Genomic DNA, 7,446 nt, shown 5'->3' with positions numbered 1-7,446 from the left:
GCCCTTCCGCCCTTTCTACCCTTTCCGCCCTTTTCGCCCTTCTGCCCTTCCGCCTTTTCCGCCCTTTCCGCCCTTCCAGCCTTCCGCCCTTTCCGCCATTCCGTCCTTCCGTCCTTTCCGCCCTTTCCGCCCTTCCGCCCTTTCCGCCCTTCCGCTCTTTCCGCCCTTTCCGCCCTTCCGCCCTTTTCGCCCTTCCGCCCTTCCGCCCTTTCCGCCCTTCCGCCCTTTCTACCCTTTCCGCCCTTTTCGCCCTTCCGCCCTTCCGCCTTTTCCGCCCTTTCCGCTCTTCTGCCCTTTCCGGCCTTTCCGCCCTTTCTGCCCTGTCCGCCCTTCCGCCCTTCCGCCCTTCCGCCCTTCCGCCCTTTCCGCCCTTCCGCCCTTTCCGCCCTTTCCGCCCTTTTCGCCCTTCCGCCCTTCCGCCCCTTCTGCCCTTTCCGCCCTTTCCGCCCTTTCCGCCCTTCTGCCCTTTCCGCCCTTCAGCCCTTTCCGCCCTTTCGCCCTTTCCGCCCTTTCTGCCCCTTCCGCCCTTTCCGCCCTTCCGCCCTTTCCGCCCTTTCCGCCCTTCCGCCCTTTCCGCCCTTCCGCCCTTCCGCCTTTTCCGCCCTTTCCGCCCTTTCCGCCCTTTCCGCCCTTCTGCCCCTTCCGCCCTTCCGCCCTTTCGCCCTTTCCGCCCTTTCTGCCCCTTACGCCCTTTCCGCCCTTCCGCCCTTCCGCCCTTTCTGCCCTTTCGCCCTTCCGCCCTTTCCTCACTTCCGCCCTTCCGCCCTTTCCGCCCTTTCCGCCCTTTCCGCCCTTCCACCCTTTCCGCCCTTCCTTCCTTTCTGCCCTTTCTGCCCTTTCCGCCCTTCCGCCCTTTCTGCCCTTTCGCCCTTTCCGCCCTTTCGGCCCTTTCCGCCCTTCCGCCCTTTCCGCCCTTCCTTCCTTTCTGCCCTTTCTGCCCTTTCCGCCCTTCCGTCCTTTCTGCCCTTCCCGCCCTTCCGCCCTTCCACCCTTCCGCCCTTTCTGCCCTTTCCGCCCTTTCACCCTTCCCGCCCTTTCCGCTCTTTCCGCCCTTCCGCCCTTTCGCCCTTTCCGCCCTTTCGCCCTTCCGCCCTTTCTGCCCTTTCCGCCCTTTCTGCCCTTTCCGCCCTTTCCCCCCTTCCCGCCCTTCCACCCTTCCGCCCTTTCCGCCCTTCCGCCCTTTCCGCCCTTCCGCCCTTCCGCCCTTTCCGCCCTTCCCGCCCTTCCGCCCTTCCGCCCTTTTCGCCCTTCCGCCCTTTCCGCCCTTTTGCCCTTCCGCCCTTCCGCCCTTTCTGCCCTTTCCGCCCTTTCACCCTTCCCGCCCTTTCCGCCCTTTCCGCCCTTTCCGCCCTTCCGCCCTTCCGCCCTTTCTGCCCTTTTGCCCTTCCGCCCTTTCCGCCCTTTCCGCCCTTCCGCCCTTCCGGCCTTTCTGCCCTTCCGGCCTTTCCGCCCTTTCTGCCCTTCCGCCCTTTCCACCCTTCCGCCTTTTCCGCCCTTTACGCCCTTCCGCCCTTCCGCCCTTTTCTCCCTTCTGCACTTTCCGCCCTTCCGCCCTTCCGCCCTTTCCGCCCTTTCCGCCCTTCCCGCCCTTCCGCCCTTCCGCCCTTTTCGCCCTTCCGCCCTTTCCGCCCTTTTGCCCTTCCGCCCTTTCCGCCCTTTCTGCCCTTCCGCCCTTCCGCCCTTTCTGCCCTTTCCGCCCTTTCACCCTTCCCGACCTTTCCGCCCTTTCCGCCCTTTCCGCCCTTCCGCCCTTCCGCCCTTTCTGCCCTTTTGCCCTTCCGCCCTTTCCGCCCTTTCCGCCCTTTCCGCCCTTCCGCCCTTCCGCCCTTCCGCCCTTTCCGCCCTTCCGCCCTTCCGCCCTTTCCGCCCTTCCGCCCTTTCCGCCCGTCCGCCCTTCCGCTCTTTCCGCCCTTTCCGCCCTTCCGCCCTTTTCGCCCTTCCGCCCTTCCGCCCTTTCCGCCCTTCCGCCCTTTCTACCCTTTCCGCCCTTTTCGCCCTTCTGCCCTTCCGCCTTTTCCGCCCTTTCCGCCCTTCCAGCCTTCCGCCCTTTCCGCCATTCCGTCCTTCCGTCCTTTCCGCCCTTTCCGCCCTTCCGCCCTTTCCGCCCTTCCGCTCTTTCCGCCCTTTCCGCCCTTCCGCCCTTTTCGCCCTTCCGCCCTTCCGCCCTTTCCGCCCTTCCGCCCTTTCTACCCTTTCCGCCCTTTTCGCCCTTCCGCCCTTCCGCCTTATCCGCCCTTTCCGCTCTTCTGCCCTTTCCGGCCTTTCCGCCCTTTCTGCCCTGTCCGCCCTTCCGCCCTTCCGCCCTTCCGCCCTTCCGCCCTTTCCGCCCTTCCGCCCTTTCCGCCCTTTCCGCCCTTTTCGCCCTTCCGCCCTTCCGCCCCTTCTGCCCTTTCCGCCCTTTCCGCCCTTTCCGCCCTTCTGCCCTTTCCGCCCTTCAGCCCTTTCCGCCCTTTCGCCCTTTCCGCCCTTTCTGCCCCTTCCGCCCTTTCCGCCCTTCCGCCCTTTCCGCCCTTTCCGCCCTTCCGCCCTTTCCGCCCTTCCGCCCTTCCGCCTTTTCCGCCCTTTCCGCCCTTTCCGCCCTTTCCGCCCTTCTGCCCCTTCCGCCCTTCCGCCCTTTCGCCCTTTCCGCCCTTTCTGCCCCTTACGCCCTTTCCGCCCTTCCGCCCTTCCGCCCTTTCTGCCCTTTCGCCCTTCCGCCCTTTCCTCACTTCCGCCCTTCCGCCCTTCCACCCTTTCCGCCCTTCCTTCCTTTCTGCCCTTTCTGCCCTTTCCGCCCTTCCGCCCTTTCTGCCCTTTCGCCCTTTCCGCCCTTTCGGCCCTTTCCGCCCTTCCGCCCTTTCCGCCCTTCCTTCCTTTCTGCCCTTTCTGCCCTTTCCGCCCTTCCGTCCTTTCTGCCCTTCCCGCCCTTCCGCCCTTCCACCCTTCCGCCCTTTCTGCCCTTTCCGCCCTTTCACCCTTCCCGCCCTTTCCGCTCTTTCCGCCCTTCCGCCCTTTCGCCCTTTCCGCCCTTTCGCCCTTCCGCCCTTTCTGCCCTTTCCGCCCTTTCTGCCCTTTCCGCCCTTTCCCCCCTTCCCGCCCTTCCACCCTTCCGCCCTTTCCGCCCTTCCGCCCTTTCCGCCCTTCCGCCCTTCCGCCCTTTCCGCCCTTCCCGCCCTTCCGCCCTTCCGCCCTTTTCGCCCTTCCGCCCTTTCCGCCCTTTTGCCCTTCCGCCCTTCCGCCCTTTCTGCCCTTTCCGCCCTTTCACCCTTCCCGCCCTTTCCGCCCTTTCCGCCCTTTCCGCCCTTCCGCCCTTCCGCCCTTTCTGCCCTTTTGCCCTTCCGCCCTTTCCGCCCTTTCCGCCCTTCCGCCCTTCCGGCCTTTCTGCCCTTCCGGCCTTTCCGCCCTTTCTGCCCTTCCGCCCTTTCCACCCTTCCGCCTTTTCCGCCCTTTACGCCCTTCCGCCCTTCCGCCCTTTTCTCCCTTCTGCACTTTCCGCCCTTCCGCCCTTCCGCCCTTTCCGCCCTTTCCGCCCTTCCCGCCCTTCCGCCCTTCCGCCCTTTTCGCCCTTTCCGCCCTTTCCGCACTTCCGCCCTTCCGCCCTTTCCGCCCTTTAGGCCCTTCCGCTCTTTCCGCCCTTTCTGCCCTTTTTGCCCTTCCGCCCTTTCCGCCCGTCCGCCCCTTTCGCCCTTCCGCCCTTTCTGCCTTTTCCACCCTTTCCGCCCTTCCGCCCTTCCCGCCCTTCCGCCCTTCCCGCCCTTCCGCCCTTCCACCCTTCCGCCCTTTCTGCCCTTTCCGCCCTTTCACCCTTCCCGCCCTTTCCGCTCTTTCCGCCCTTCCGCCCTTCCGCCCTTCCGCCCTTTCCGCCCTTTCGCCCTTCCGCCCTTTCCGCCCTTTCCGCCCTTCCGCCCTTCCGCCCTTTCTGCCCTTTCCGCCCTTTCCCCCCTTCCCGCCCTTCCACCCTTCCGCCCTTTCCGCCCTTTCTGCCCTTTCCGCCCTTTCACCCTTCCCACCCTTTCCGTCCTTTCGCCCTTTTGCCCTTCCGCCCTTCCGCCCTTTCCGTCCTTCCGTCCTTCCGCCCTTTCCGCCCTTCTGCCCTTTCCGCCCTTCCGCCCTTTCCGCCCTTTCCGCCCTTCCGCCCTTTTCGCCCTTCCGCCCTTCCGCCTTTTCCGCCCTTTCCGCCCTTCCGCCCTTCCGCTCTTCCGCCCTTTTCTCCCTTCTGCCCTTTCCGCCCTTCCGCCCTTTCCGGCCTTCCGCCCTTCCGCCCTTTCGCCCTTTCCGCCCTTTCTGCCCCTTCCGCCCTTTCTGCCCTTTCGCCCTTCCGCCCTTTCCGCCCTTTCTGTCCTTTCCGCCCTTCCGTCCTTTCTGCCCTTCCCGCCCTTTCCGCACTTCGGCCCTTCCACCCTTTCCGCCCTTTAGGCCCTTCCGCCCTCTCCGACCTTTCTGCCCTTTTTGCCCTTCCGCCCTTTCCGCCCTTTCCGCCCGTCCGCCCCTTTCGCCCTTCCGACCTTTCTGCCTTTTCCACCCTTTCCGCCCTTCCGCCCTTTCCGCCCTTTCCGCCCTTCCGCCCTTTCCGCCCTTCCGCCCTTCCGCCCTTCCGCCCTTTCCGCCCTTTCCGCCCTTCCGCCCTTTTCGCCCTTCCGCCCTTTAAGGCCTTTTGCCCTTCCGCCCTTTCCGCCCTTTCCGCCCTTCCGCCCTTCCGCCCTTTCGGCCCTTTCCGCCCTTTCACCCTTCCCGACCTTTCCGCCCTTTCCGCCCTTTCCGCCCTTCCGCCCTTCCGCCCTTTCTGCCCTTTCGCCCTTCCGCCCTTCCTTCCTTTCTGCCCTTTCTGCCCTTTCCGCCCTTCCGCCCTTTCTGCCCTTTCGCCCTTTCCGCCCTTTCCGCCCTTTCCGCCCTTCCGCCCTTTCCGCCCTTCCTTCCTTTCTGCCCTTTCTGCCCTTTCCGCCCTTCCGTCCTTTCTGCCCTTCCCGCCCTTCCGCCCTTCCACCCTTCCGCCCTTTCTGCCCTTTCCGCCCTTTCACCCTTCCCGCCCTTTCCGCTCTTTCCGCCCTTCCGCCCTTTCGCCCTTTCCGCCCTTTCGCCCTTCCGCCCTTTCTGCCCTTTCCGCCCTTTCTGCCCTTTCCGCCCTTTCCCCCCTTCCCGCCCTTCCACCCTTCCGCCCTTTCCGCCCTTCCGCCCTTTCCGCCCTTCCGCCCTTCCGCCCTTTCCGCCCTTCCCGCCCTTCCGCCCTTCCGCCCTTTTCGCCCTTCCGCCCTTTCCGCCCTTTTGCCCTTCCGCCCTTCCGCCCTTTCTGCCCTTTCCGCCCTTTCACCCTTCCCGACCTTTTCGCCCTTTCCGCCCTTTCCGCCCTTCCGCCCTTCCGCCCTTTCTGCCCTTTTGCCCTTCCGCCCTTTCCGCCCTTTCCGCCCTTTCCGCCCTTCCGCCCTTCCGGCCTTTCCGCCCTTCCGGCCTTTCCGCCCTTTCTGCCCTTCCCCCCTTTCCGCCCTTCCGCCTTTTCCGCCCTTTACGCCCTTCCGCCCTTTCCGCCCTTTTCTCCCTTCTGCACTTTCCGCCCTACCGCCCTCTACGCCCTTTCCGCCCTTCCGCCCTTCCGCCCTTCCCGCCCTTTCCGCCCTTCTCGCCCTTCCGCCCTTTCCGTCCTTCCGTCCTTCCGCCCTTTCCGCCCTTCTGCCCTTTCCGCCCTTCCGCCCTTTCCGCCCTTTCCGCCCTTCCGCCCTTTTCGCCCTTCCGCCCTTCCGCCTTTTCCGCCCTTTCCGCCCTTCCGCCCTTCCGCCCTTCCGCCCTTTTCTCCCTTCTGCCCTTTCCGCCCTTCCGCCCTTTCCGGCCTTCCGCCCTTCCGCCCTTTCGCCCTTTCCGCCCTTTCTGCCCCTTCCGCCCTTTCTGCCCTTTCGCCCTTCCGCCCTTTCCGCCCTTTCTGTCCTTTCCGCCCTTCCGTCCTTTCTGCCCTTCCCGCCCTTTCCGCACTTCGGCCCTTCCGCCCTTTCCGCCCTTTAGGCCCTTCCGCCCTCTCCGACCTTTCTGCCCTTTTTGCCCTTCCGCCCTTTCCGCCCTTTCCGCCCGTCCGCCCCTTTCGCCCTTCCGCCCTTTCTGCCTTTTCCACCCTTTCCGCCCTTCCGCCCTTTCCGCCCTTCCGCCCTTTCGCCCTTTCCGCCCTTCCGCCCTTTCCGCCCTTCCGCCCTTCCGCCCTTCCGCCCTTTCCGCCCTTTCCGCCCTTCCGCCCTTTTCGCCCTTCCACCCTTTTTGCCTTTTGCCCTTCCGCCCTTTCCGCCCTTTCCGCCCTTCCGCCCTTCCGCCCTTTCGGCCCTTTCCGCCCTTTCACCCTTCCCGACCTTTCCGCCCTTTCCGCCCTTTCCGCCCTTCCGCCCTTTCTGCCCTTTCTGCCCTTTCGCCCTTCCGCCCTTCCACCCTTTCCGCCCTTTCCGCCCTTCCGCCCTTCCGGCCTTTCCGCCCTTCCGCCCTTTCCGCTCTTTCCGCCCTTTCCGCCCTTCCGCCCTTCCGCCCTTTCCGCCCTTTCCGCCCCTTCGCCCTTTCCGCCCTTCCGCCCTTTCCGCCATTTCCGCCCTTCCGCCCTTCCGCCCTTTCCGCCCTTTCCGCCCCTTCGCCCTTTCCGCCCTTCCGCCCTTTCCGCCCTTTCCACCCTTTCCGCCGTTCCGCCCTTCCTCCCTTTCCGCACTTGCCGCCCTTCCGCCCTTTCCGGCCTTCCGACTTCCGCCCTTTCCGCCCTTCCGCCCTTTCCGCCCTTTCCGCCCTTCCACCCTTTTCGCCCTTCCGCCCTTCCGCCCTTCCGCCCTTTTCTCCCTTCTACACTTTCCGCCCTTCCGCCCTTTCCGCCCTTTCCGCCCTTCTGCCCTTTCCGCCCTTCCGCCCTTCCGCCCTTTCGCCCTTTCCGCCCTTTCGCCCTTTCCGCCCTTTCCGCCCTTCCGCGCTTTCCGCCCTTCCGCCCTTTCGCCCTTTCTGCCCTTTCTGCCCTTCCGCCCTTCCGCCCTTTCCGCCCTTTCCGCCCTTCCGCCCTTTCCGCCCTTTCCGCCCTTTCCGCCCTTTCGCCCTTTCCGCCCTTCCGCCCTTTCCGCCATTTCCTTCCTTTCTGCCCTTTCTGCCCTTTCCGCCCTTCCGTCCTTTCTGCCCTTCCCGCCCTTTCCGCCCTTTCCGCACTTCCGCCCTTTCCGCCCTTTAGGCCCTTCCGCCCCTTTTGCCCTTCCGCCCTTTCTGCCTTTTCCACCCTTTCCGCCCTTCCGCCCTTTCCGCCCTTCCGCCCTTCCCGCCCTTTCCGCCCTTCCGCCCTTCCGCCCTTTCTGCCCTTTCCGCCCTTTCACCCTTCCCGCCCTTTCCGCCCTTTCCGCCCTCCCGCCCTTCCGCCCTTTCCGCCCTTTCGCCCTTCCGCCCTTCTGCCCTTTCTGCCCTTTCCGCCCTTTCCCCCCTTCCCGCCCTTCCACCCTTCCGCCCTTTCCCCCCTTCTGCCCTTTCCGCCCT

This window comes from Dromaius novaehollandiae, chromosome 24 (assembly GCF_036370855.1).
Source record: "Dromaius novaehollandiae isolate bDroNov1 chromosome 24, bDroNov1.hap1, whole genome shotgun sequence".
NCBI lineage: Eukaryota > Metazoa > Chordata > Aves > Casuariiformes > Dromaiidae > Dromaius > Dromaius novaehollandiae.
This window is presented reverse-complemented; position numbering follows the sequence as displayed.